At 39.9% G+C, this 27,940-nt stretch overlaps 1 pseudogene; it reads left to right on the top strand.

Moving 5' to 3' along the window:
- Positions 1-115: 115 nt before the first annotated feature.
- Positions 116-27,940, top strand: LOC119820980 (annotated as a pseudogene).

Here is a 27,940-nt window from a genome sequence, read left to right as displayed (position 1 = left end):
GTTGTAGACCAGGCTGACCTTGAACTCAGAAATCTGCCTGCCCCTGCCTCTTGAAAGCTGGAATTAAAGACACCCATCACCACTGCCCTCCAAATTTATTTATTTATTAATAGAAATGAAAATAGCTTCTGACAACTTGACAAATGGAATTTTCTCTTCTCCCAGACTACAGTAGAAATTCTTATAAATTTTCCAATACTATTTTATTATGTCATTTTTATATTAACTGGAAAACATTAAATACCCAAACACCTAATCATAGAGACTTAACTTTTGCCAACTTTTTGTCTCTCATCATAGAAGTCAATCCACAGAAAATGGCATGTTTTGTGTTTAAGGCGTTCCTAGTTGACACTGGATGTAAAATGCTAATGTATATTTATGGAGTAATGAGGAGTAATATGCCATGTGCATATTGAGTAGCTTCCAAGCAATCACTATCTGCCTGAGTAACTCCAGGTGGATCAATTAAACACAGAGACAACATGTTCATCTGTCTCTCTTGCTCACTCAGTTGGTTTGTACACATGCTTTTAAATATCTTGACTCCAGCAAGAATGTCAGACCCCATTTCTGACAAAAATGTGACTACCTACTCTTCCGGGTTTGTTTCCAGTAATGTGACAATCCCAGTGCAAATGTAAACTGTGCTTCACTGATGGCCTGTGACATGTCTCATGGCCTGCTCAAGTGTCTCTATGGTAAATGTCCTCTACAGACTGAAGAGACAAGTCTAGCATATCCACAGTGCACAGTACTTTCTGAAAGTCTCGCCTGAGGACAAAGCCACCCAAACTATAATCATCCTTGTCTTCACATTTGTCATTGTCTCTTCAGTTTCTTCCATTTATCTTTTCTTGGATCATCTCCAAAGGTCATATACTATGGGGAGGATAGTGTATTTCTATCTCTAGAAACATGCTTTCCCATAGTTTTTCTTTTGTTCTTATCAGTAATATCAAGTCTATTACTAACTTTTTTTACCCTGCTGTGATAAGTGATAGCTCTGTCTGAGTTTGATATGAATCCTGGTTGTGTATGTTTTCTTATATATTGATATATTCTTTTACCTATTGTATAATAGAAAGGTTGTATTTTAGATAAATCAACTATCCTATAGCTGACTCTGGCTTTATATGGATGGATGACTAGATATTTTATTATAGCATTTCTTTATAGAAATTTCTATGCAATAATAAGCATTTTTTCAAATGTGAAGAATCACCACTTCATACAAATTAAGATGTGGTAAAGGGCAAAGTACAGGTGAGCATGAGAAAATATATCCAGGAGACAAGTCTTATCTGAAGAGTCAAGAAAAGATTTCTACATCTTGTGTGTTGTTTGATGGTATGTGTATGTGCATTTTTCTCACATGTGTACCACACGCATCCTGCAGAGCTAAGTAGAGGGTGTTCACCTCTAAGGACTGGAGTTACTGATGGATTTGTGGCACCACTTGGTGCTGGAAATAAAGCCTGGATCCTCTGATGAGCAATCAGTGCTTTTAATCACCAAGACATGTTCACCCCATGATATTTGAAACATTCCACACATTTGAATATGTTTGTGACTCTGTGGAGTTAATCATGGTGATCCTCACAGGTAGACTTTGATGCATGATTCTGGAATTATTTAGTGTATACTGGTGTTGACAGGGTTTTCTGTCCTGCCTGATTTCTGCAGTCATTAAGTCCCAAAGAAATCACACAGAGATCAATTTTTTGGTAATATGGGCATAGGTTTCCAGGCTACTTCCTGTTGGCTGGGGGTGCTGATAATCTTATGTGGACCTAAAGAAAATTTAGAATTATGATCAAGTCCTGACTAGAGTATCCTGTGAGGCTTGATCAGCTCAGGCAGCAGTCTTGAATCTGTTCTGGATGAAAAACTCTGACATCTTGGCCGTCTGCTCCTATCAGAGATTTCTCAGGTGGTTTTTCTTGATCAAACTTGATATTTCTTAACTCAGATCCACAGCCTCTCATTTCTTGTGGAAACAAAAGCAAATCTTCTTCTCCAAAGTAACATACCTTTTGACTTCAAATTTGAAGTCAAGGTATTTTCAATATATCTATCTTGAATTAATTTAGCAGCATTTATAAACAAATATCTTTTAACAGCTTTTGCTACTTCCTCAGCATTCAAACAATTCAAAGAGAGCATAACTACATACAGTATCCACACTCTCTTGTATTTTTCATCTTTACGTGGCTCTATTATATTTCTTTTATTTTTATTTTTTTGACTTTTTGAGACAGGTTCTCTGCTTTGCATGGGAGCCATTGTCCTTTGGGGAAAAGTTGAGGCAAACACTAATAGATGTTAGAGATGCCTTCTTCCCACTGCACAGGAGAAACCCGGCTTGGAATAAACTCCATGTTGTCTACGACGCCATCATTTTCTGGTGACAGGGGCTTAAAAGAGTCTTTGAGGTGTGAAGCCATTCCGCTGAGAATCCTTAGAAATATTCAAATATGGCAGCTCAGTATCTTTCTTGTGACTTGAAGATCTGTTTAAGAAGTTTGTGGATGGGTTAAAGCAATGAATTAAATGAGTAAGACACTTGTTATTGATGCCAAATTTTACTAAGAGACTTTTCAAAGTAAATACTTCTTCAGAGTCCTACACAAATTTTCCCAGAGACGAGAACACAGAAAGAAATGTGAGTATAATATTACTTTAAATAACAGTAAGAAAAATCCTGGTTTTAGCATGAGAAGACCTGAAAAAAAGAACACAGAAAGCTGCATGGTAGCCAAGGGTTATCTGCTTACCCCTTTGTAAAAGATAAAGTTATTGTTGCAGAGCCTTGAATTTTGTTTCACCTGTGTCTCCCTTTACAAGTGCCACAGAGCAATACTTTCATAAGGAAAACATTAAAAGTGAGTGACCAGCAACATTCAATTTGCAGAGTAGCAAGGACATGTCCATAAAATAAAAGACCACAGTCTTCCTATCCCATCACAGCATCCCTAAGGCACCCCTACTCTCCTTCGGGGCCACAAGACCCCCCTGCTATGCCTGTTTTGGGGCTGGGACCCGGTGGTGAGTTGTGGGAGATCCTTTGTTTCACTCAGCTTGCTGGTGGTGAGCTGGGCCTTTTGTCTGAGATACCTGCCCAGCAAGGAGCCAACATCCTGTAACAGAAGACCCATCGGAGGTGTACCTGCCCCAACAAAGAGCCCTTATCCTGTAACAGATGGTTTCAATGCAGAATTCTACCAGAACTTCCAAGAAGACCTAATACCTATACTCCTTAATGTATTTCACAATATAGAAACAGAAGAGTCATTGCCAAATTCCTTTTATGAAGCCACAGTTACCCTGATACCAAAACCACACAAAGACTCAACCAAGAAAGAGAATTACAGGCCAATCTCACTCATGAACATCGACGCAAAAATTCTCAATAAAATACTGGCAAACTGAATCCAAGAACACTAGAAAAATTATCCATTTTGATCAAGTAGGCTTCATCCCAGAAATGCAGGGCTGGTTCAACATACGCAAATCTATCAATGTAATCCATCATATAAATAAACTGAAGGAAAAAAGCATATGATTATTTCATTAGCTGCTGAAAAGCATTTGACAAAATTCAACACCCTTTTATGATAAAGGTCTTGGAGAGGATATGGATACAATGTTCATACCTAAATATAAAAGCTATTTACAGCAAGCCAACAGCTACCATCAAATTAAATGGAGAGAAACTCAAAGCCATTCCACTAAAATCAGGAACACGACAAGGCTGTCCACTCACTCCATATCTCTTCAATATAGTGCTTGAAGTTCTAGCAATAGCAATAAGACAGCATAAGGAGATCAAGGGGATTCAAATTGGAAAGGAAGAAGTCAAACTTTTGTTATTTGCAGATGATATGATAGTGTACATAAGCAACCCCCAAAACTCTACCAAAGAACTCCTATAGCTGATAGACACCTTTAGTAATATGGCAGGATATAAGATCAAGTCCAAAAAAATCAGTTGCCCTCCTATACACAAGGGATAAGAAACAGAGAGGGAAATCAGAGAAGCATCACCTTTCACAATAGCCACAAAGCATAAAATATCTTGGGGTAACTCTAACCAAGGAAGTGAAAGATATATTTGACAAGAACTTTAAGTCTTTGAAGAAAGAAATTGAAGAGGATACCAGAAAATGGAAGGATCTCCCTTGCTCTTGGATTGGGAGGATCAACATAGTAAAAAATGGCAATTCTACCAAAAGCAATCTATAGATTCAATGCAATCCCCATTAAAATCCCATCAAAATTCTTCACAGACCTTGAGAGAACAATAATCAACTTTATATGGAAAAGCAAAAAACCCAGGATAGCCAAAACAATCATATACAATAAAGGAACTTCTGGAGGCATTACCATCCCTGACTTCAAACTCTATTACAGAGCTACAGTATTGAAAACAGCTTGGTATTGGCATAAAAACAGAGAAGTTGACCAATGGAATCAAATAGAAGACCCGGATATTAACCCACAAACTTATGAACACCTGATTTTCAACAAAGGAGCTAAAAGTATACAATGGAAGAAAGAAGGTATCTTCAACAAATGGTGCTGGCATAACTGAATGTCAACCTGTAGAAGAATGAAAATAGATCCACATCTATCACCATGCACAAAACTCAAGTACTAATGGATAAAAGACCTCAATATCAATCTGAACAAACTGAACCTGATAGAATAGAAAGTGGGAAGTACTCTACAACACATGGGTACAGGAAACCACTTCCTATGTACAACCCCAGCAGCACAGGCATTAAGGGCAACATTGAATAAATGGGACCTCCTGAAACTGAGAAACTTCTGTAAAGCAAAGGACACTGTCATTAAGACAAAAGGGCTACCTACTGACTGGGAGAAGATCTTCACCAACCCCGCAACAGACAAAGGTCTGATCTCCAAAATATATAAAGAACTCAAGAAACTAGACTTTAAAATGTTAATTAACCCAATTAAAAATGGGGTACTCAACTGAACAGAGAAATCTCAACAGAAGAATTTCAAATGGCCAAAAGACACTTAAGGTCATGCTCCACCACCTTAACAATCAGGGAAATGCAAATCAAAACAACTTTGAGAAACCATCTTATACCTGTCAGAATGGCTAAAATAAAAGACACTAATGATAGCCTTTGCTGGAGAGGATGTGGATTAAGGGGTACATTCATCCACTGCTGGTGGGAATGCAAACTTGTGCAACCACTTTGGAAAGCAGTGTGGCGGTTTCTCAGGAAATTCGGAATCAACTTACCCCAGGACCCAGCAATACCACTCTTGGGAATATACCCAAGAGATTCCCTATCATACTACAGAAGCATTTGTTCAACTGTGTTCATAGCAGCATTATTTGTAATAGCCAGAACCTGGAAACAACCTAGATGCCCTTCAATGGAAGAATGGATAAAGAAATTGTGGAATATATACACATTAGAGTACTTCTCAGCAGTAAAAATCAATGACATCTTGAACTTTGCATGCAAATGAGTGGAAATAGAAAACACTATTCTGAGTGAGGTAACCCAGACCCCAAAAGATGAATTTGTATGTACTCACTCATCAGTAGATTCTAGTCATAAATAAAGGTCAGTGAGCCTATAATTCCTGATCCTAGAGAAGCTAAACAAGAAGGTGAACCCAAAGACAAACATATAGTTATCCTCCTGGATATTGGAAGTAGACTAGATTGCCAGGAAAAAATTGGGATCTTGGGGTGGGGGTGGGGTGGCAGTAAGGGGTGATGGGGAGATGTGGATAGAAAAGTAAGGAGGGGAGGATGGGGAGACCCTGGGGGAATGGGATGGTTGGGATGGAGGAAGGGTGGATAGGGGTGCAGGGAAGAAGGGAGCCATTTTAGGGTTAGCAAGAGACTTCACTCTAGAGGTGGTCCCAGGTATCCATGGACATGTCTCCAGCTAGTTCCTTGGGCAGCTGAGGAGAGGGAGCCTGAAATGGCCCTTTCTTATAGCCATACTGATGAATATCTTGCATATCACCACAGAAGCTTTATCTGGCGATGGATGGAGATAGAGACAGAGAACCACACTGAAGTGCAGGACTGAGCTCCCAAGGCCCAAATGAGGAGCTGAAGGAGGGAGAACATGAACAAGGAAGGCAGGACCGCGAGGAGTGCTCCAATGCATTGAAACAGTGGGGCTGGTCTAATGGGAGGTCACCAAGGCCAGCTCTACTGGGACTGAAAAAGCATGGGATCAAACCGGATTCTCTGAACGTGGCGGATATGAGGGCTGACTGAGAAGCCAAGAACAATGGCACTGGGTTTTGATCCTACCGCATGTACTGGCTTTGAGGGAGCCTAGTCTGTTTAGATGTGCACCTTCCTGACTTGGATGGAGTGGGTTGGACCTTGGACTTCCCGCAGGGCAGGGAACCCTGACTGCTCCTTGGACTGGAAAAAGAGGTGGAGGGGAGTGGAGGGAGGGGAAGGAAAACGGGAGATGGGGAGGAGGCGGAAATTTTTAATAATAATAATAATAATAATAATAATAAATAATGTAATCAGGAAAAGTCTCAAGGACAGAAGAGTTTTATTAGGTTACTTTATTTCCTTTGAGTAATCTTAACAGACAGACTATTCTTGCTTTTGGAAGCCAACTGGTAACATATAAACTTTGTTAACTCAGAGTCCAGGAACTATATCTGGTGGCTAGCATTCAGAGCTTTACCAGAAATACAAGTAAGCCAGTATTAAGTACCAGCTCTCCCTCTGTAATGCCACCAAAAGTTTGGCTTTCACTGTAGTCCTAGGTAGACAGTGCTGATATGACAACGGTGCTTCAGACTTTCTGGTTTGTGGGAGAGGCGGTGTGTTGAGGAAGGTTGTGCCAGGAGAGTTACATAAGAGATTCATTCATGGTGGACGAAGAGACTTGAGAGAAAGCACGTAGGCCAAGGGAGAAATGGAGAATGTTAAAATAAATTTGTCATCGTGAAAACAGCAGGATGAAGCTATTCTTCTGAAGACACACTTAGATTTCTGAAGGGGAACTTAGAAATCTTTGGACAGGAATAAGAAAAAATATAATTAAAAATAACAAAAAATCAAAAAAAAGACCACAAGGGCAAATGCCTGAGCAGAAAGGTTTTCCAAAAGACAACACAACAACTTAAAGACCTCCCCACAATTGTAAATCAGTATCTCATACAACCCACAAAAATTAACAAACTTACACATACATATGCCACAAAAAAAGGGAAACGTTTCTGTTCACTAAACTGGTCTCTTTCTAGGGCAGATGTCAGGGCTGATTCCAGCAAGCACTAGGTGCTGTTGTGTCTCCAGGCCTGTGCTCTGCTTCCACTGAGCTTTTGTTCAAGCTGATGACCTTTTATAGTGCCTGACTTCAATGATTCAATCTTTTATGCTAATTAATTAGCATAATAATTAGCACATTTAATTAATTAGCATAAATACCTTGGATTACACCTCCCGTATCTGGGCGTGGCAGCCATGACCTTTTACCTAACAATCACTATGACGAGCAGGTGGGACTCCAGTTCCAGCACAGCCGTGTAGCTTAAGAAGACCAACTTCAGCAAAGCCTAGATGAACAGAAATCATATAGCATGAACGAAACCAAATACACTAACAATTCAGGCGAAAGACATTTTGTCCTTTGAATGAGTTACAAATGGAATCCTCCTACAGCCCTAGATCAGAATCTCTATGCAAATCTTTGTGATCCCACGAAAGGAAAACCCATCCAAAGTAAGCATAGTCATTCAGTGCAATAAAAGGGGACATGTCCACACTGAAAGGAATATCAGGTCTGTCATTTATCTATGACTTCTGATCAACATGCTTTAATTGATTAAAGTTCAGCATATAAAAATCAGTCATGGTTATCAATGAAGATAAACTATGAAATTTTTATATGGATGATTCTATTATTTTTGTACATTTTGGCTAATCTTTTTTCAGTATTTATAATTTTCAGTGGTATATTATTTATATTTTGATAAATAAATCTTGCTTGATGACCTGAGGCTAATCTAAAGCCACAAGAGGTTGGGTAATAGTGACACACACCTTTAATCCCAGGATCTGGGAGAGATACAGATGGATCTCTGTGAGTTCAAGGCCACCCTTGGCTACAGAAGATCAATGCAGAAACAAATCCTGGTGTTTGTGGCCTATATCTTTAATCCCAAACCTCGTTTATCACTGGTGTTCACTCCTTTTCATTCTTCTGTCTTCTCTTATCAGCCTTTGTCTCTCTCTCTTCTCTGTCTCTGCCTCCATGCCCATCTCCTGGATCCTTTCTCTACCTTCTTTTGCATGTCTCTTTCTAGGTTTTAGGTTTTGTTTTGGTTTTGGTTTTTCTCAGATAAGGTTTCTCTATGTAGCTTTGGGTATCCTAGAACTAACTCTGTAGAAAATGGTCACCTAAAATTTCAGAGATATTCCTGGCTGGTGTAGGAGGTCCTTCTGTGTATGTGTTGCTTTCATTGGTTAAAAAACAAATTACCTTGGCCTGTTGATAGAACAGAACTTAGGTAGTCGGGGAAAGCTAGGTGGAATGTTGGGAGAAGGAAGAAGGGAGGAGAGACACCATGGAGCCACCAGAGATAGAAATGCTGAATCTTCCCCAGAATTCTACTGCCACGTGGTGATATACAGATTAATAGAAATGGGTTAAATTAATATAAGAGTTAGCCAATAAGAAGCTAGAGCTAATGGGTCAAGTGATTTAATTAATACAGTTTCTGTGTGGTTATTTTGGGGCTAAGCTAGCAGGACCCCAGGACAAACAAGTGGCTCACTCATTACTAAAGATTGGTGCTCATGTGGTCAACTCAATCCATGTAAAACCTGACAAAGCTTAAACATTAATTCTACACACAGAACAACAGAGCTAGCATGGTTTGCTAGCAGCATTTTCTTGGATGGACTAGAAGAAAGCAGAGGCATGGCTCTGGTAAGAAGGGATTTTCTCGTTCAGCAGTAGCAGGAAAAAAGCTGTGTGGTTTTAAAACGTAGCTTTCTCGGCCATTCTGCCAGCCTGAACTCTGCCTATGGGGCATTTCAATAACATTTGTGGTCCTGGGTGTTTGTGTGGTCCTGGGTGTTTGTATGCCCACTCAGTGTCAGGAGGAAAGTTGCTAAGACCATGCCCAGGCACAGTGATCCTTGCCTGGGCAGGCAGTGAGACCAGATCTACTAGGCATGCACAAGCAGGAGAGCATGGTGTAAACCCGCTGCTATACACAGAGATATTTCCAGGACATGCAGTGAGCTGCATGGTGGATTTAGCTTTTACTCAGAACCAAAAAGGGTTTATATGCTGCATTGTGCTATCCAGAGTTTAGGTGGTGAGGATGGCTCCCACCAAGCAGTCCTAGAGCTGAGGTGAACACCTCCACCATATTTAAAGCCCGAGAGAGGCAGAGACCCAGGGTCAATGAGAACAAGCTGCTTAGCATTTTAAGAAACACTTCTGATCAAAAAATAATTATAGATACACAATAAAGAAAAATTCAGATGGAAAAACCTCTAAATGAGTCACAGTGTTGGATAAATGTATGTAGGCTTAGGAGAAAGAAAAAGAAGAGTATAGAGGGTCACAAAATAAAGTTAATGCTTACAAAAGGGTAAAGTCTTTAAAGAGACAGAATATAGACAGATTAAAAGGATTAAGAAAAAAATACATAAATTAAAAGGGGTAAGGAAAAACAGACCACGTAAAATGAAAAATACACAAAGAGTCTGGATTATGTATATTATTGTGTTTTCTTCGAATTTTTTGACTGTGAGGAAGCTAAGTTCAGAGAGACATTTCATTGTATGCACTACTAAGCTAAACCAGCATGTATATTATAAAGGTATCTTGATTTCATAATTTGGGTCTAAGAACATGTTTCTTGGGAAAAGTGGTTCTTCTCTTTTTTCTTCACAAAAGATGAGAACCTGTGGTTTGCTTTTAGGCAAATATGATTTCATAGACCAAGGCCTCCTGAAAGGTCGCCGTGAACACCCTCAAAAAATTATTTTGCCCACCTGCTAACTGAGAATAACCTAGCACACAGGATACACCATGAAAGACCTGATTAACAGCGCCCTCAAACAGCAGAAAGCAGTATGGACAAAACTACACCCATATTTCCTAATATTGTTTTTAAATGTTCTTTTATATTTAAAGGGGGATATGCTATAGAGATTTGCATTGATATGGATCTTGGTTTATTGACACAAATTTTAGGTCAATTTTCATATATGTATATGTATTTCTGATCTTGATTAAGGTATTGCGTTTTGTAGTTCATTTAAAATGTAATGTTTAATTAAGAAATATAAGTTAATAGATACTTATCTATAATAGTCAAGCTTGTAGTCATGTTAGTTAGGTTTTATAGATGTATTGAGATATATTTCAGTTAGTTAGGTATTCTTCAAATCTTTCAGAGACCTTCAGAATATGGTATTTAAAATGTTTTAATAACTTGGGACTTTTGATGACAATAAGACATGTTAGCTCCTGGCAGCACCAATCTACTTCAAGAGGAAGATGGGCATCAAAGGGGCTCCTTATGGAGTTTGTTAGATAAACTGGACATGCAGGATCAACAGAGAAATGACTGTTAAACTTGCCTAAAGATGAGTCAATCCTTTGGGGTTCCTGCTTCATGAAAGAGTATGTGAGACATTCTGTAGGATACAAAAGAAAGTTTCTGGCAAATTGCCAATATAAGCAGACCTGTCTTTGAAATTTCCTGCTTAATAGAAAAGTCTCCTGGATACTATGGGCTGGTAGGCTGAAGATGGATTCCCCAATGGTACAAAAAACCTTGGGTGACTGTCCAGGTAACAAGATGTCTCTGTCAGTTCTAGAGTTTTGGAAATTTTTTTTTACAATGTACTTACTGTTAACATAGGTAATATTATATTCTCCTGGAGTTTTTGATGGAGTTAAAGAAATTACAGAGCTGTGGTATATCATAATTCAATTTTAATTTTATTGGGAAATCTTTGTATTTATTTCTATAAAAAACAGTACTTCACCTTCCTACAAGTATAGAATGAGGATCAATTTATCTACATCTTCATTGATATTTGTTGTTTATTCTCTTAATGTTATATAATAAGTCTAAAATGTAAGGGTCATAGTAGAACTTAGGTTTAGAAGATTGGAAGAGAGAAACAGGAAGTTTGCTTTAGGATTGTGTCTTTTAAAATGTGGCTTTTAAAACAAGAACAAGGATGATAATGATGGACATGGTAACTTAGAAGGAGAGAATATCATGAATTGTGAACCACAGACAAAACTGCAGGTAAGGAAGAAATGCTAAAGCGTGTAGAAATAGTTTTCCCCAATAGAGAACCTCCTAAAAATGATCATCAAATGCCAAATGGTCAGCACTGAAATCTTATACATAAAATTAATACTGTGTGGAATAAGTTGGCCCTATATTTTTAAAGTGTGTATATGGTGGGCAGCAACATATAGTGGAACAGATGCCATGAAGTTGAAGAAATTGTGAGGTATACTTGTTAAGGGCTAGAGTCAGTAAAGAGAAAATGGAAACTGATTTAAACATACTTAAATTTCAAAAAAATATTTTAATTGAAAATGATTCATAAAAATACAATTTTTATTTTACCTGAATATTTTTCTAGCCATCATTATCAAACTAATTTGTGCTATACAATACTAAGTATTCTAATAATATTTTTTTTCTCATTTTTTATTAAAAATTTCCATCTCCTCCCCTCCTCCTCCCCCTTCCCCCCCTCACTTCCACCCATACCCCACTCCCTCCCTCTCCAAGCCAAAGAGCCATCAGGGTTCCCTTCACTATGTTAAGTCCAAGGTCCTCCCAACTCCCCCTAAGACCAGGAAGGTGAGCAACCAAACTGACAAGGCTCACAGTGAGCCCGTCCATGCTGTAGAGTCTAAGTTCATTGCCATTGACCTTGGTTTCTCAGTCCTCCTTCACCATCAGCCACATTCAGAGAGTCCGGTTTGGTCCCCTGTTCCATCAGTCCCATTCCAACTGGACTTGGTGGTCTCCTGTTAGATCTGTCCCACCGTCTCAATGGGTGAACGCACCCCTCACAGTCCTAACTTCCTTGCTCATGATCTCCCTCCTTTTGCTCCTCATCGGGACCTTGGGAGCTCAGTCCGGTGCTCCTATGTGGGGCTCTGTCATTTTCTCCGTCTAATGCCAGGTGAAGGTTCTATGGTGATATGCAAGATATTCGTGAGTACGGCAATAGGATCTGGACATTTCTGGCACCCTCTCCTCAGCTGCCCAAGGAACTAGCTGGGGGCATCTTCCTGGACACCTGGGAACCCCTCTAGAGTCAAGTCTCTGCCAACCCTAGAATGGCTCCCTTAATTAAGATATATAATTCCTTGTTCCCATATCCACCCTTCCTATATCCCAACCATCCTATTCCCCAAAGCTCTTCCCATCCTCCACTTCACACTTTTCTCTCCCCATCCCCCCATCCCCCCATCCCACCCCACCCCCAAGTTCCCATTTTTTGTCCAGCAATCTTGTCTACTTCCAATATCCAGGAGGATAACTATATGTTTTTCTTTGGATGCACCTTCTTATTTTGCTTCTCTAGGATTTTTTTTTTACGAATTATAGGCTCGATGTCCTTTATTTATGGCTAGAAACCAATTATGAGTGAGTACATCCCATGTTCATCTTTTTGGGCCTGGGTTACCTCACTCAGGATGGTGATTTCTATTTCCATCCATTTGCATGCAAAATTCAAGATGTCATTGTTTTTTACCGCCGAGTAGTACTCTAATATGTATATATTCCACACTTTCTTCATCCATTCTTCCAATGAAGGACATCTAGGTTGTTTCCAGGTTCTGGCTATTACAAATAATGCTGCTATAAACATAGTTGAAGAAATGCTTTTGTAATATGATTGGTCATCTCTTGGGTAAAATGCCAACAGTGAGATTGCTGGGTCCTGGGGTAAGTTGATTCCGAATTTCCTGAGAAACCGCCACACTGCTTTTCAAAGCGGTTGCACAAGTTTGCATTCCCACCAGCAATGGATGAGTGTACCCCTTACTCCACAACCTCTGCAGCAAAGGCTATCATTGGTGTTTTGGATTTTAGCCAATCTGACAGGTGTAAGATGGTATCTCAATGTTGTTTTGATTTGCATTTCCCTGATTGCTAAGGAGGTTGAGCATGCCCTTAAGTGTCTTTTGGCCATTTGAACTTCTTCTGTTGAGAATTATCTGTTCAGTTGAGTACCCCATTTTTAATTGGGTTAATTAGCATTTTAAAGTCTAGTTTCTTGAGTTCCTTATATATTTTGGAGATCAGACCTTTGTCTATTGTGGGATTGGTGAAGATCTTTTCCCAGTCAGTAGGCTGCCTTTGTGTCTTAGTGACTGTGTCCTTTGCTTTACAGAGCTGCTCAGCTTCAGGAGGTCCCATTTATTCAATGTTGCCCTTAATGTCTGTGCTGCTGGGGCTATACGTAGGAAGCGGTCTCCTGTGCCCCAATGTTGTAGAGTACTTCCCACTTTCTCTTCTAACAGGTTCAGTGTGTACAGATTGATATTGAGGTCTTTAATCCATTTGGACTTGAATTTTGTGCATGGTGATAGATATGGATCTACTTTCATTCTTCTACAGGTTGACATCCAGTTATGCCAGCACCATTTGTTTTTTTGTTTTTTTTTCTTTTTTTTTTTTCCTTTTTCTCATGGTTTATTTTTTTTATATTTAAAAATTTCCATCTCCTTCCCTCCTCCTCCCCCCTCCCTCCCCTCCTTCTCCCCCTTCTCTCCCCTCCTTCTCCCCCTTCCCTCCCCTCCCCTCCACCCATACCTCCCCTCCCTCCCTCTCAAGGCCAAGGAGCCATCAGGGTTCCCCACTCTATGCTAAGACCAAGGTCCTCCCAACTCCCCCCAGGTCCAGGAAGGTGATCGACCAAGCTGAGAAGGCTCCCACAGAGCCCGTCCATGAAGAACAATCAGAGCCCAGAGCCATTGTCCTTTGCTTCTCAGTCAGCCCCCGCTGTTGGCCACACTCAGAGAGACGGGTTTGGTCGCATGATCCATCAGTCCCATTCCAACTGGAGTTGGTGATCTCCCATTAGTTCTGTCCCACCGTTTCCATGAGTGAACACACCCCTCCCGTTCCTGACTTTCTCCCTCATGTTCTCGCTCCTTCTGCTCCTCATCGGGACCTTGGGAGCTCAGTCCAGTGCTCCAATGTGGGGCTCAGTCACCTTCCCCATCTGTCGCCAGCTGGAGGTTCCCTCACGGTCCTGACTTTCTTTCTCATGTTCTCTCTCCTTCTGCTCCTCATCAGGACCTTGGGAGCTCAGTCCGGTGCTCCAAGGTGGGGCTCTGTCATTTTCTTCATCTATCGTCAGGTGGAGATTCTATGGTGATATGCAAGAAATTCATCAGTATGGCTATAGGAACTGGCCTTTTCAGGCTCCCTCTCCTCAGCTGCCCAAGGAACTAACTGGGGGCGTCTCCCTGGACACCTGGGAACCCCTCTAGGGTCAAGTCTCTTGACAACCCTCAGGTAGCTCCTTAAATTAAGATATATGCTTCCCTGCTCTCATATCCACCCTTCCTATATCCCAAGCACCCCATTCCTCCGAGCTCCCCCCGCTCTCCCCTTCACACTTTTCTCTCCCCATCTTCCCTTGGCCCAGTCTTGCCCAACCCTCAAGTTCCCAATTTTGCCTGGCGATCGTGTCTACTTCCAATATCCAGGAGGATTACTATATCTTTTTTGGGAGTTCACCTTCTTATTATCTTCTCAAGGATCCCAAACTTATAGGCTCGATGTCCTTTAATCATGGCTAGAAACCGAATATGAGTGAGTACATCCCATGTTCATCTTTATGGGTCTGGGTTACCTCACTCAGAATAGTGTTTTCTATTTCCATCCATTTGCCTGCAAAATTCAAGATGTCATTGTTTTTTACCGCTGAGTAGTATTCTAGCATGTATATATTCCACAGTTTCTTCATCCATTCTTCCACTGAAGGGCATCTAGGCTGTCTCCAGGATCTGGCTATTACAAATAATGCTGCTATGAACATAGATGAGCATATGCTTTTGTTGTATGATTGGGCATCTCTTGGGTAGATTCCCAATAGTGGAATTGCTGGGTCCTGGGGTAGGTTGATCCCGAATTTCCTGAGAAACCGCCACACTGCTTTCCAAAGTGGTTGCACAAGTTTGCATTCCCACCAGCAATGGATGAGTGTGCCCCTTACCCCACAACCTCTCCAGCAAAGGTTATTATTGGTGTTTTGGATTTTAGCCAATCTGACAGGTGTAAGATGATATCTCAAAGTTGTTTTGATTTGCATTTCCCTGATAGCTAGGGAGGTTGAGCATGACCTTAAGTGTCTTTTGGCCATTCGAACTTCTTCTGTTGAGAATTCTCTGTTCAGTTCAGCGCCCCATTTTTTAATTGGGTTAATTGGCATTTTACCGTCTAGTCTCTTGAGTTCCTTATATATTTTAGAGATCAGACCTTTGTCAGTTGCAGGGTTGGTGAAGATCTTTTCCCAGTCAGTAGGCTGCCTTTGTGTCTTAGTGACAATGTCCTTTGCTTTACAGAAGCTGCTCAACTTCAGGAGGTCCCATTTATTCAATGTTGCCCTTAAAGTCTGTGCAGCTGGGGTTATGCATAGGAAACGGTTCCCTGTGCCCATTTGTTGTAGAGTACTTCCCACTTTCTCCTCTATCAAGCTCAATGTGTTCAAATTAATATTGAGGTCTTTAATCCATTTGGACTTGAGTTTTGTGCATGGTGATAGATATGGATCTACTTTCATTCTTCTACAGGTTGACATCCAGTTATGCCAGCACCATTTGTTGAAGATGCCCTCTTTCTTCCATTGTGTACTTTTGGCTCCTTTATCAAAAATCAGGTGTTCATAGGTTTGTGGTTTAAGATCCGGGTCTTCTATACGATTCCATTGGTCAACTTCTCTGTTATTATGCCAATACCAAGCCGTTTTCAATACTGTAGCTTTGTAATAGAGTTTGAAGTCAGGGATGGTAATGCCTCCAGAAGTACCTTTATTGTATAAGATTTTTTGGCTATCCTGGGTTTCTTGTTTTTCCATATAAAGTTGATTATTGTCCTCTCAATCTCTGTGAAGAATTTTAATGGGACCTTGATTGGGATTGCATTGAATCTATAGATTGCTTTTGGTAGAATTGCCATTTTTACTATGTTGATCCTCCCAATCCACGAGCAGGGGAGATCCTTCCATTTTCTGGTATCCTCTTCAATTTCTTTCTTCAAAGACTTAAAGTTCTTGTCAAATAAATCCTTCACTTCCTTGGTTAGCGATACTCCCAGATATCTTATGCTATTTGTGGCTATTGTGAAAGGTGATACTTCTCTGATTTCCCTCTCTGCTTCCTTATCCTTTGTGTATAGGAGGGCGACTGATTTTTTGGAGTTGATCTTGTATCCTGCCACGTTACTGAAGGAGTTTATCAGCTGTAGGAGTTCTTTGGTGGAGTTTTTGGGGTCGCTTATGTATACTATCATATCATCTGCAAATAATGAAAGTTTAACTTCTTCCTTTCCAAACTGAATCCCCTTGATTCCCTTATGTTGTCTTATTGCTATTGCTAGAACTTCAAGCACTATATTGAAGAGATAAGGAGAGAGTGGACAGCCTTGTCGTGTTCCTGAATTTAGTGGGATAGCCTTGAGTTTCTCTCCGTTTCATTTGATGTTAGCTGTCGGCTTGCTGTAAATAGCTTTTATTATATTTAGGAATGACCCTTGTATCCCTAATCTCTCCAAGACCTTTATCATAAAAGGGTGCTGAATTTTGTCAAATGCTTTTTCAGCATCTAATGAGATGACCATATGGTTTTTTTTCCTTCAGTTTGTTTATATGATGGATTACATTAATAGATTTTCGTATGTTGAACCAGCCCTGCATCTCTGGGATGAAGCCTACTTGATCGTAATGGATAATTTTTCTAATGTGTTCTTGGATTCGGTTTGCCAGTATTTTATTGAGAATTTTTGCGTCAATGTTCATGAGTGAGATTGGCCTGTAATTCTCTTTCTTGGTTGAGTCTTTGTGTGGTTTAGGTATCAGGGTAACTGTAGCTTCATAGAAGGAATTTGGCAGTGACTCTTGTGTTTCTATAATATGAAATACCTTAAGGAGTATAGGTATTAGGTCTTCTTGGAAGTTCTGGTAGAATTCCGCATTGAAACCATCTGGTCCTGGGCTCTTTTTGGTAGGGAGGTTTCTGATAACAGTTTCTAATTCTTCGCGACTAACAGGACGATTTAGAGCATTTACCTGGTCCTGGTTTAACTTTGGTATATGGTATTTATCTAAAAAACTGTCCATTTCTTTTACATTTTCCAATTTTGTGGCATACAGGCTTTTGTAGTAAGATCTAATGATTTTCTGACTTTCCTCTGTGTCTGTGGTTATGTCCCCCTTTTCATTTCTGATCTTGTTAATTTGCGTGTTCTCCCTCTGCCGTTTGATTAGTTTGGCTAAGGGTTTGTCAATCTTGTTGATTTTCTCCAAGAACCAGCTTCTTGTTTCATTGATTCTTTGGATTGTTTTCTGTGTTTCTATTTTGTTGATTTCTGCCCTCAGCTTGATTATTTCCAGTCTTCTACTTCTCCTAGGTGAGTCTGCTTCTTTTTTTTCCAGAGCTTTCAGGTGTGCTGTTAAGTCACCAATGAGTGCTTTCTCCGTTTTCTTTAAGTGGGCACTTAGTGCTATGAACATTCCTCTTAGCACTGCTTTCATTGTGTCCCATAGGTTTGAGTATGTTGTGTCTTTGTTTTCATTAAATTCAAGAAAGACTTTAATTTCTTTCTTTATTTCTTCCTTGACCCAGGTGTGGGTCAGTAGTTGACTGTTCAGTTTCCATGAGTTTGTGGGCCTTCTGGGGGTAGCATTGTTGTTGAATTCTAATTTTAATCCATGGTGATCCGATAAGACACAGGTGGTTACTAATATTTTTTTGTAACTGTGGAAGTTTGCTTTGTTACCAAGTATATGGTCAATTTTTGAAAAGGTTCCATGAGCCGCAGAGAAGAAGGTATATTCTTTCCTATTTGGGTGGAATGTTCTATAGATGTCTGTTAAGTCCATTTGGTTCATTACCTCCATTAAGTCTTTCAATTCTCTGTTAGGTTTCTGTCTGATTGACCTGTCCATTGGTGAGAGAGGAGTGTTGAAGTCTCCAACTATTAGTGTGTGTGGTTTGATGGCTGCCTTGAGTTCTAGAAGTGTTTCTTTTACATAAGTGGGAGCTTTTATATTAGGGGCATAGATATTCAGGATTGAGACTTCATTCTGAAGGATTTTTCCTGTTATGAGTATAAAGTGTCCCTTTCCATCTCTTCTGATTGATTTTAGTTTGAAGTCAACTTTGTTGGAAATTAGTATGGCCACACCCGCTTGTTTCTTAGGGCCATTTGCTTGATAAACCTTTTCCCAACCCTTTACTCTGAGTAGGTGCCTGTCTTTGTGGTTGAGGTGTGTTTCTTGTAAACAGCAAAATGTTGGATTCTGTTTTCGTATCCAGTCTCTTAGCCTGTGCCTTTTTATAGGTGAATTGAGTCCATTGATATTAAGTGATATTAATGACCAGTGGTTGTTAACTTCAGTCATTTTTAGTAGTAGAGTTTGTGTGTTTCCCTTCTTCTAGTTGTGCTGGTGAGGGGTCGCTAGATGCTTGAGTTATTGTCGGCGTTGTTGGACTCCTTGGTTTGTGATTTTCCTTCTATTACTTTCTGCAAGGCTGGATTTGTGGCTGCGTATTGTTTAAATCTGTTTTTGTCCTGGAATATCTTGTTTTCTCCATCAATGGTGAATGCAAGCTTTGCTGGGTATAATAGTCTAGGCTTGCATCCATGTTCCCTAAGTGTCTGTAGCACATCTATCCAAGCTCTTCTGGCTTTCATGGTTTCCATTGAGAAATCAGGTGTAATTCTGATAGGTTTCCCTTTATATGTTACTTGACCTTTTTCCTTTGCAGCTCTTAATATCTGTTCTTTATTCTGTATGTTTTGTGTTTTGATTATTATATGGCGTGGGGATGCTTTCTTTTGATCCAGTCTATTTGGTGTTCTGTAGGCTTCTTGTACCTTCATAGGAAGATCCTTCTTTAGGTTGGGGAAGTTTTCTTCTATAATTTTGTTGAATATGTTTTCTGGGCCTTTGAGTTGTAATTCTTCTCCTTCTTCTACCCCAATTATTCTTAGGTTTGGTCTTTTCATGGTGTCCCAGATTTCCTGAATGTTTTGTGTTAAGAATTTGTTAGATTTGTTTAGTTCTTTAATCTGTGAGTTTATTTCCTCTATAGTATCTTCAGAGTCCGAGATTCTTTCTTCCATCTCTTGTATTCGGTTGGAAATACTTGTCTCTGAAGTTTCTGTTCGTTTACTCAGGGTTTCCATTTCCAGTCGTCCCTCAGATTGTGTTTTCTTCAATACCTCCATTTCATTTATCAGGTCTTGTACTGTTTCCCTTACCTGTTTGATTGCTTTTTCTTGTTTTTCTTGTTTTTCTTGGGTATCTTTGAGAGATTTATTTATTTCGTCTACCTTTTTGTTTGTCATCTCCATTTCTTTATGGCAGTTTTTTACCTCCTGTTTAAGGTCCTCTATTATTTTCATAAAGTACTGTTTAATGTCAGTTTCTTCTATATCTTCTGGGGTAGGGTGTTCAATTCTTGTTGTTTCGGGATGTCTGGCTTGTGGTGATGTCATGTTGCCTTTCATGTTGTTGGAGGAGCTCCTGCATTGGCGCCTGCCCATCTCTTCCCCAAAGAACGATGGATCCTCCTGCAGACTGTCAGGTCCCCTTGCAGGCCAAGCAGCTCTCAGACAAAGGCCTACCTTGCTCCGGGCAGTCAAATGAAGAAGGGGACCTCCCACCGGCCTGGGTGCACTCAATTCCAGGTCCCCAGAGCCCAAACAGGCTGAGCTGTGGGATTTTGTGGCCCCAAAGACGGGAGGATGAGGAAGGGGGAGGGGGGGAGGATTCTGGGTGCAAGCTGGGAAGGGACAGGGAGAGAGAGGCGGTATCCGGGGAGAATAACCCCTGCAGGAAGAGCAGGAAGTGTGCTGGTGGCAGGGGGAGTTGTGGAGAGTCGGTGGTCCCTCTCCGGGCAGCTGCCGCGGTTCGGGCACTCACTCCTCACTCACCCCAAAGAACGATGGATCCTCCTGCAGACTGTCAGGTCCCCTTGCAGGCTAAGCAGCTCTCAGACAAAGGCCTACCTTGCTCCGGGCAGTCAAATGAAGGAGGGGACCTCCCACCGGCCTGGGTGCACTCAATTCCAGGTCCCCAGAGCCCAAACAGGCTGAGCTGTGGGATTTTGTGGCCCCAAAGACGGGAGGATGAGGCAGGGGGAGGGGGGGAGGATTCTGGGTGCAAGCTGGGAAGGGACAGGAAGAGAGAGGCAGTATCCGGGGAGAATAACCCCTGCAGGAAGAGCAGGAAGTGTGCTGGTGGCAGGGGGAGTTGTGGAGAGTCGGTGGTCCCTCTCCGGGCAGCTGCCGCAGTTCGGGCACTCACTCCTCACTCACCCCAAAGAACGATGGATCCTCCTGCAGACTGTCAGGTCCCCTTGCAGGCCAAGCAGCTCTCAGACAAAGGCCTACCTTGCTCCGGGCAGTCAAATGAAGGAGGGGGGAGGGGGGGAGGATCGCCAGCACCATTTGTTGAAGATACCTTCTTTCTTCCATTGTGTGCTTTTAGCTCCTTTATCGAAAATCAGGAGTTCATAAGTTTGTGGGTTAAGATCCAGGTCTTCTATTCGATTCCATTGGTCGACTTCTCTATTTTTATGCCAGTACCAAGCTGTTTTCAATACTGTAGCTCTGTAATAGAGTTTGAAGTCAGGGATGGTAATGCCTCCAGAAGTTCCTTTATTGTATAAGATTGTTTTGGCTATCCTGGGTTTCTTGTTTTTCCATATAAAGTTGATTATTGTCCTCTCAAGATCTGTGAAGAATTTTGATGGGATCTTTAAAGGAATTGCATTAAATCTATAGATTGCCTTTGGTAGTATTGCCATTTTTACTATGTTGATCCTCCCAATCCAAGAGCAAGGGAGATCCTTCCATTTTCTGGTATCCTCTTCAATTTCTTTCTTCAAAGACTTAAAGTTCTTGTCAAATAGGTCTTTCACTTCCTTGGTTAGAGTTACCCCAAGATATTTTATGCTATTTGTGGCTATCGTGAAAGGTGATGCTTCTCTGATTTCCCTCTCTGCTTCCTTATACTTTGTATATAGGAGGGCAACTGATTTTTCGGAGTTGTTGTTGTATCCGGCCAAGATACTAAAGGAGTTTATCAGCTGTAGGAGTTCTTTGGTGGAGTTTTTTAGGTCGCTGATATAAACTATCATATCATCTGCAAATAACAAAAGTTTCACTTCTTCCTTTCCAATTCGAATCCCCTTGATCCCCTTGTTTTGTCTTATTGCTATTGCTAGAACTTCAAGCACTATATTGAAGAGATGAGAGAGTGGACAGCCTTGTCATGTTCCTGAATTTACTGGGATAGCCTTGAGTTTCTCTCCATTTAATTTGATGTTGGCTGTCGGCTTGCTGTAAATAGCCTTTATTATATTTAGGAATGACCATTGTATCCATAATCTCTCCAAGACCTTTATCATAAAGGGGTGTTGAATTTTGTCGAATGCTTTTTCTGCATCTAATGAGATGATCATCTGGTTTTGTTTGTTTTTTTCCTCTTATCTTTTTTTTATTGAGAATTTTTTCTTTTTTTCCCTCATTTTTTTTATTAAAGATTTCCATCTCCTTCCCTCCTCCTCCCCCTTCTCTCCCCTACCTTCCATCCATACCCCCACTCCACCCATCTCCAAGACAAAGAACCATCAGGGTTCCCTTCACTATGTTAAGTCCAAGGTCCTCCCAGCTCCCCCTAAGTCCAGGAAGGTGAGCAACCAAACTGACAAGGCTCACAGTGAGCCCGTCCATGCTGTAGAGTTCATGTTCATTGCTGTTGTCCTTTCTTTCTCAGTCCTCCTCCACCATCAGCCACATTCACAAACCAGACTCTCTGATCATATGGTTTTTATTCTTCAGTTTATTTATATGATGGATTATATTGATAGATTTTCATATGTTGAACCAGCCCTGCATCTCTGGGATGAAGCCTACTTGATCATAGTGGATAATTTTTCTAATGTGTTCTTGGATTCAGTTTGCCAGTATTTTATTGAGAATTTTTGCATCGATGTTCCTGAGTGAGATTGGCCTGTAATTCTCTTTTTTGGTTGAGTCTTTGTGTGGTTTAGGTATCAGGGTAACTGTGGCTTCATAAAAGGAATTTGGCAATGACTCTTCTGTTTCTATATTATGAAATACCTTAAGAAGTATAGGTATTAGGTCTTCTTGGAAGTTCTGGTAGAATTCTGCATTGAACCCATCAGGTCCTGGACTTTTTTTTTGGTAGGGAGGTTTCTGATAACAGTTTCTAATTCTTCACGACTAACAGGGCTATTTAGATTGTTCTCCTGGTCCTGGTTTAACTTTGGTATATGGTACTTATCTAAAAAAGTGTCCATTTCTTCTACATTTTCCAATTTTGTGGCATACAGGATTTTGTAGTAAGATCTAATGATTCTCTGAACTTCCTCTGTGTCTGTGGTTATGTCCCCCTTTTCATTTCTAATCTTATCAATTTGTGTGCTCTCTCTCTGCCATTTGATTAGTTTGGTAAGGGGTTTGTTAATCTTGTTCATTTTCTCCAAGAACCAGCTTTTTGTTTCATTGATTCTTTGGATTGTTTTCTGTGTTTCTATTTTGTTGATTTCAGCCCTCAATTTGATAATTTCCAGTCTTCTACTCCTCCTAGGTGAGTCTGCTTCTTTCTTTTCTAGAGCTTTCAGGTGTGCTGTTAAGTCTCCAATGTGTGCTTTCTCCGTTTTTTTTTTAAGTGGGCACTTAGTGCTATGAATTTTCCTCTTAGCACTGCTTTCATAGTGTCCCATAGGTTTGAGTATGTTGTGTCTTTATTTTCATTAAATTCAAGGAAGACTTTAATTTCTTTCTTTATTTCTTCCTTGACCCAGCTGTGGTTCAGTAGTTGACTGTTCAGTTTCCATGAGTTTGTAGGCTTTCTGGGGGTAGCATTGTTGTTGAATTCTAATTTTAATCCATAGTGATCCGATAAGATGCAGGTGGTTACTGATATGTTTTTGTAACTGTGGAAGTTTGCTTTGTTACCGAGTATGTGGTCAATTTTCGAAAGGTTCCATGAGCCACAGAGAAGAAGGTATATTCTTTCCTGTTTGTGTGGAATTTTCTATAGATGTCTGTTAAGTCCATTTGGTTCATTACCTCTATTAAGTCTCTTAATTCTCAGTTAGGTTTCTGTCTGATTGACTTGTCCATTGGTGAGAGAGGAATGTTGAAGTCTCCCACTATCAGTGTGTTTGGTTTGATTGCTGCCTTGAGTTCTAGTAATGTTTCTTTTACATAAGTGGGTGCTTTTGTATTAGGGGTATAGATATTCAGGATTGAGACTTCATTCTGATGGATTTTTCCTGTAATGAGTATAAAGTGTCCCTTTCCATCTCTTCTGATTGATTTTAGTTTGAAGTCTCGTTTGTTAGAAATTAGTATGGCCACACCGGCCTGTTTCATAGGTCCATTTGCTTGATAAACCTTTTCCCAACCCTTTACTCTGAGTATATGTCTGTCTTTGTGATTGAGGTGTGTTTCTTGTAAACAGCAAAATGTTGGATCCTGTTTTCGTATCCAATCTCTTAGCCTGTGCCTTTTTATAGGTGAATTGAGTCCATTGATATTAAGTGATATTAATGATCAGTGGATGTTAACTCCGGTTGTCATTTTTTATTTGGTAGTAGAGATTGTGTGTTTCCTTTCTTTGAGATGTGCTGGTGAAAGGTCACTAGATGTCTGAGTTATTTTGGGCAATGCTGGACTCCTTTGTTTGTGAATTTCCTTCTATTACTTTCTGTAAGGCTGGATTTGTGGCTACGTATTGTTTAAATTTGTTTTTATCCTGGAATATTTTGTTTTCTCCATTTATAGTGAATGAAAGCTTGGCTGGGTATAGTAATCTGGGATTGCATCCATGGTCTCTTAGTTTCTGCAAAACATCTATCCAGGACCTTCTGGCTTTCATGGTTTCCATAGAGAAGTCAGGTGTTAGTCTGATAGGTTTACCTTTATAAGTTACTTGACCTTTTTCCTTTGCAGCTCTTAATATTCTTTCTTTATTCTGTATGTTTTGTGTTTTGATTATAATATGGTGAGGGGATGATTTTTTTTGATCCAGTCTATTTGGTGTTCTGTAAGCTTCTTGAACCTTAATAGGAATATCTTTCTTTAGGTTTGGGAAGTTTTCTTCTATAATTTTATTAAATATATTTTCTGGACCATTGAGCTCCACTTCTTCTACGCCTATTATTCTTAGGTTTGGTCTTTTTATTGTGTCCCAGATTTCCTGGATGTTTTGTGATGAGAATTTGTTGGATTTGCTGTTTTCTTTGATCAGTGCATTTATTTTCTCTATGGTATCTTCAGAATCTGAGATTCTTTCTTCTATCTCTTGTATTCTGTTGGTTATGCTTGTTTCTGTAGTCTCTGTTCGTTTACATAGATTTTCCATATCCAGCTTGCCCTCAGTTTGTGTTTTCTTCCTTGCCTCCATTTCAGTTTTCAAGTCTTGCACTGTTTCCATTATCTGTTTGATTGTTTTTTCTTGGTTTCCTAGGATATCATTTACGGATTTACTCAGTTCTTCAAACTTTTTGTTATTCTTCTCGTCCATTTCCTTAAGGGAGTTTTTCACCTCCTGTTTAAGGGACTCTATTACTTTCATAAAGTCAATTTTTTCTACTTCTTCTTGATTCGTGTGTTCAAGTCCTCCTGTTATAAGTTCGCTGGGTTCTAGTGCTTTCATGTTGTTTTTCAAATTGTTGGAGGAATTCATGCATTGGCGCCTACCCATTTCTTCCTCTGAATAATCCCCTTTGGGTCTTCTTTTAGAAGCTCAATTTACCCCAATGAATTCAATTCACTCACCCCAATGAATGAGGGATCTTCTGGTAGACAGTCAGGTCTTCTTGCTGGCCAAGCGGCTCACTGACAAAGAGCCTACCTTGCTGCAGGCAGGCTATTGAAACAGGGGACCTCCCACCGGCCTGGGTGCACTCAATTCCCGGTTCCGTCGCCCAAACAGGCTGAGCTGTGGGATTTTGTGGCCCCAAAGATGGGAGGAAGAAGCGGGGGGGGGGGGAGGTTCTGGGTGCAAGCTGGGAAGGGACAGCTAATAATATTTTTTCTAAATGTGATATCATGTTTTTCCATTTACTCCTACTTCATTAGATATTCTCTGATTTGACTAACTTTGTTCTTCTGCTGAATACTATAAAGTGGGGGTGATTAGATATTTGACAGTTAAGAAATAAATTGATAGCAACCAAGAACAATGTCACTATTCTATAATGTTTAGGGGTCTGTGGTTCCTAGATGGTGAGTTAGTACTCCTGAAGATACCATATATTTGCATCATAGACCATGAGTAATCAAACCTGTGGTCAACTGAAAGCTTGATCCGTAGTTCTCATAGTGCTGTAAGTAAGCAAAGTCTTATCCAAGAATGAACCATGGGAGCTCTAACAACAACAAGCCTGGCACAATAGTTTCATGAGCATGATTTGAGCAACCAACCATTTTATGATTAAAATTAATGTCCTCATCACAAGTTGGAACCCATGCCTGATACTATTATCAGAGACAAGAGCATGTACACAGAGAATATATAGAATCAAAAGAAGAATATAATACTTTTACTCTGCCAAGTGGCTATAGTTTAAAAAACTGCATCTTATGCTTGTATCTTCATACTAAAGATTAGTATATTACTCAACCTTCATTAGAGAAGCTTTTTTTCACTCTACAGTGATTAACACATGGACCTACAATCATTATAAATACTGAGAATAAGAGACTCTAGAGGTATCACCTTAAAATGGAACATCTATATCACAACTTTTCCTTAAAACAGTCAGAGATCATCATGGAAGAAGATGGAGAAAGAGTATAAAAATGAGAGATGGCAGATGACTAAAAGGGAACAAGATTTTTCTGGACTAAACAGAATGCTTACACATATGAATTTACTTGTTAGGACATTATGCACAAAATCCAACTACACACAATCCAAGCATAGTGGGCTTGTTCAGGAACTCCTGCTTTGAGCTGAATAGCTGTTGGTTACAGATAACTTCTTGGAGACAAAATGTTATGTTTCTATAAGGATTCAACACTTAAAGGCTAACAATGCCTTTATAGCGGCCCATGAATTAGGCACATTCTGGATTCACAAAGTAGGCTCAGTAATTTTCTTGTCTTGATTTGTTTTGAGCATGTGAGATTTAGAGATAATAGTTGTGGGAGGGTGTAGAAATAAAATTGGAAAGGAGATAATGGGCATGCGCTGAAATAAAGCTCATATGCTTTTATGAAATACTCAAAGAAATATTCTAATGTTATAAATTTTTTACTTTTAAAGAACTTTTTTGATTCCAGTTCAAGAAGTCAGTGTAACCTATATACATTGAAGCTGAGAAACTTCACTAACTTTCTTATGAATCTGACTTCAAAGTTTCTAACACTATCCACCAGAGACTTCATCAATCATGCAAACTCAATTCCTCCTACAAAGACTGTCTCTGTGGAGATATTAACGGGATATTGTTAAGTGTCTTTGTTATTGAGCAACTGGAAAAATATCATGAATTATATTGTCTCCCAAATCCAACACTGTAATTTCAGTGGTAGATGAAATGATACTTGCAGTTGTTTAGGGTGGTAAGGTCACAGATCTCTATGTCAACTCTCTTGCAACTGCTTCTTAAGAGTCAGGATCTGACATATGATCCCTCCATCCTGCCGATGCATGAAGCCAGGTGAGTACTTTGTATTTCAGTCAGATGAGAAGAGTGAACAAGATAGAGACTTGGTAAGTGCTTATCCCTGGTAATTGGAATTTAAGGTAAAAAAAGGTCTGTGGAACAGAGAGAGAAGGCACAAGTTATGCCTTCCATAGCTATGATGTAACTGAGAATTATAAAAGTATTCCTAACTTGTGCCATTCTCTGTTGGTAATTACTTTAATAAAATTCTTCCACTGATGGTGACTGTGGGTACACCAGGATAATGCAGCCCATCTGTAAATGTGCTAAAGGATCATTATAATAAGTCAATGTGATATTTCATATTACACTCCTGATTTGTTGACCTTCTTTGAAGTAATGGAAAGATGAACTTATCATGGTTCCATGCCCATAGTAGATATTAGACTGGAAGTAGAAGAAGCAAACAACCCTGGAAGGTAAAGGATGTGAATATGTTTCTGGAGTTTAAAAGTGTTCTTATATAACATGACATTTATAATCTCATTAGAGAGACAATAACAATATGTCTCTTTTGAATGGTCACTGGTAAAATGACTGGTTTTAAAACACTCTCTTTTCTTTAGAAAGGTAACATGGAGTGAAAGGGGCCTGTCCTGGAACTAGCTCTTGTAGACCAGGCTGGTCTTGGCCTTGAACTCAAAGAAGTCCACCTGCTTCAGTCTCCCAAGTGCTAGGATTAAAGGTGTGTGCCACCACTGTCAAGCAAAACAGTGTGTAATATATATATATATATATATATATATATATATATATATATATATATAATCATATGAAGAAGCAAAATCATAAAGAACATCTTTGTGATTCTGTTCTGACAAACATTTCAGTAAACTCACTTTTCAGTGTGTATTATTGATTACAAATATTGGATGGTGTTTGTTGGGATATTTGTCTAAAACTGTGATTCCATGATTTTCATGTGCAGATGCCAGTTACCATCAAACCAACAAACTTAA

Source organism: Arvicola amphibius, chromosome 8, assembly GCF_903992535.2.
Source record: "Arvicola amphibius chromosome 8, mArvAmp1.2, whole genome shotgun sequence".
In the NCBI taxonomy this organism is placed as follows: domain Eukaryota; kingdom Metazoa; phylum Chordata; class Mammalia; order Rodentia; family Cricetidae; genus Arvicola; species Arvicola amphibius.
Note: the sequence above shows the minus strand (reverse complement) of the source record. Positions and strands in the feature narration are given on the sequence as shown.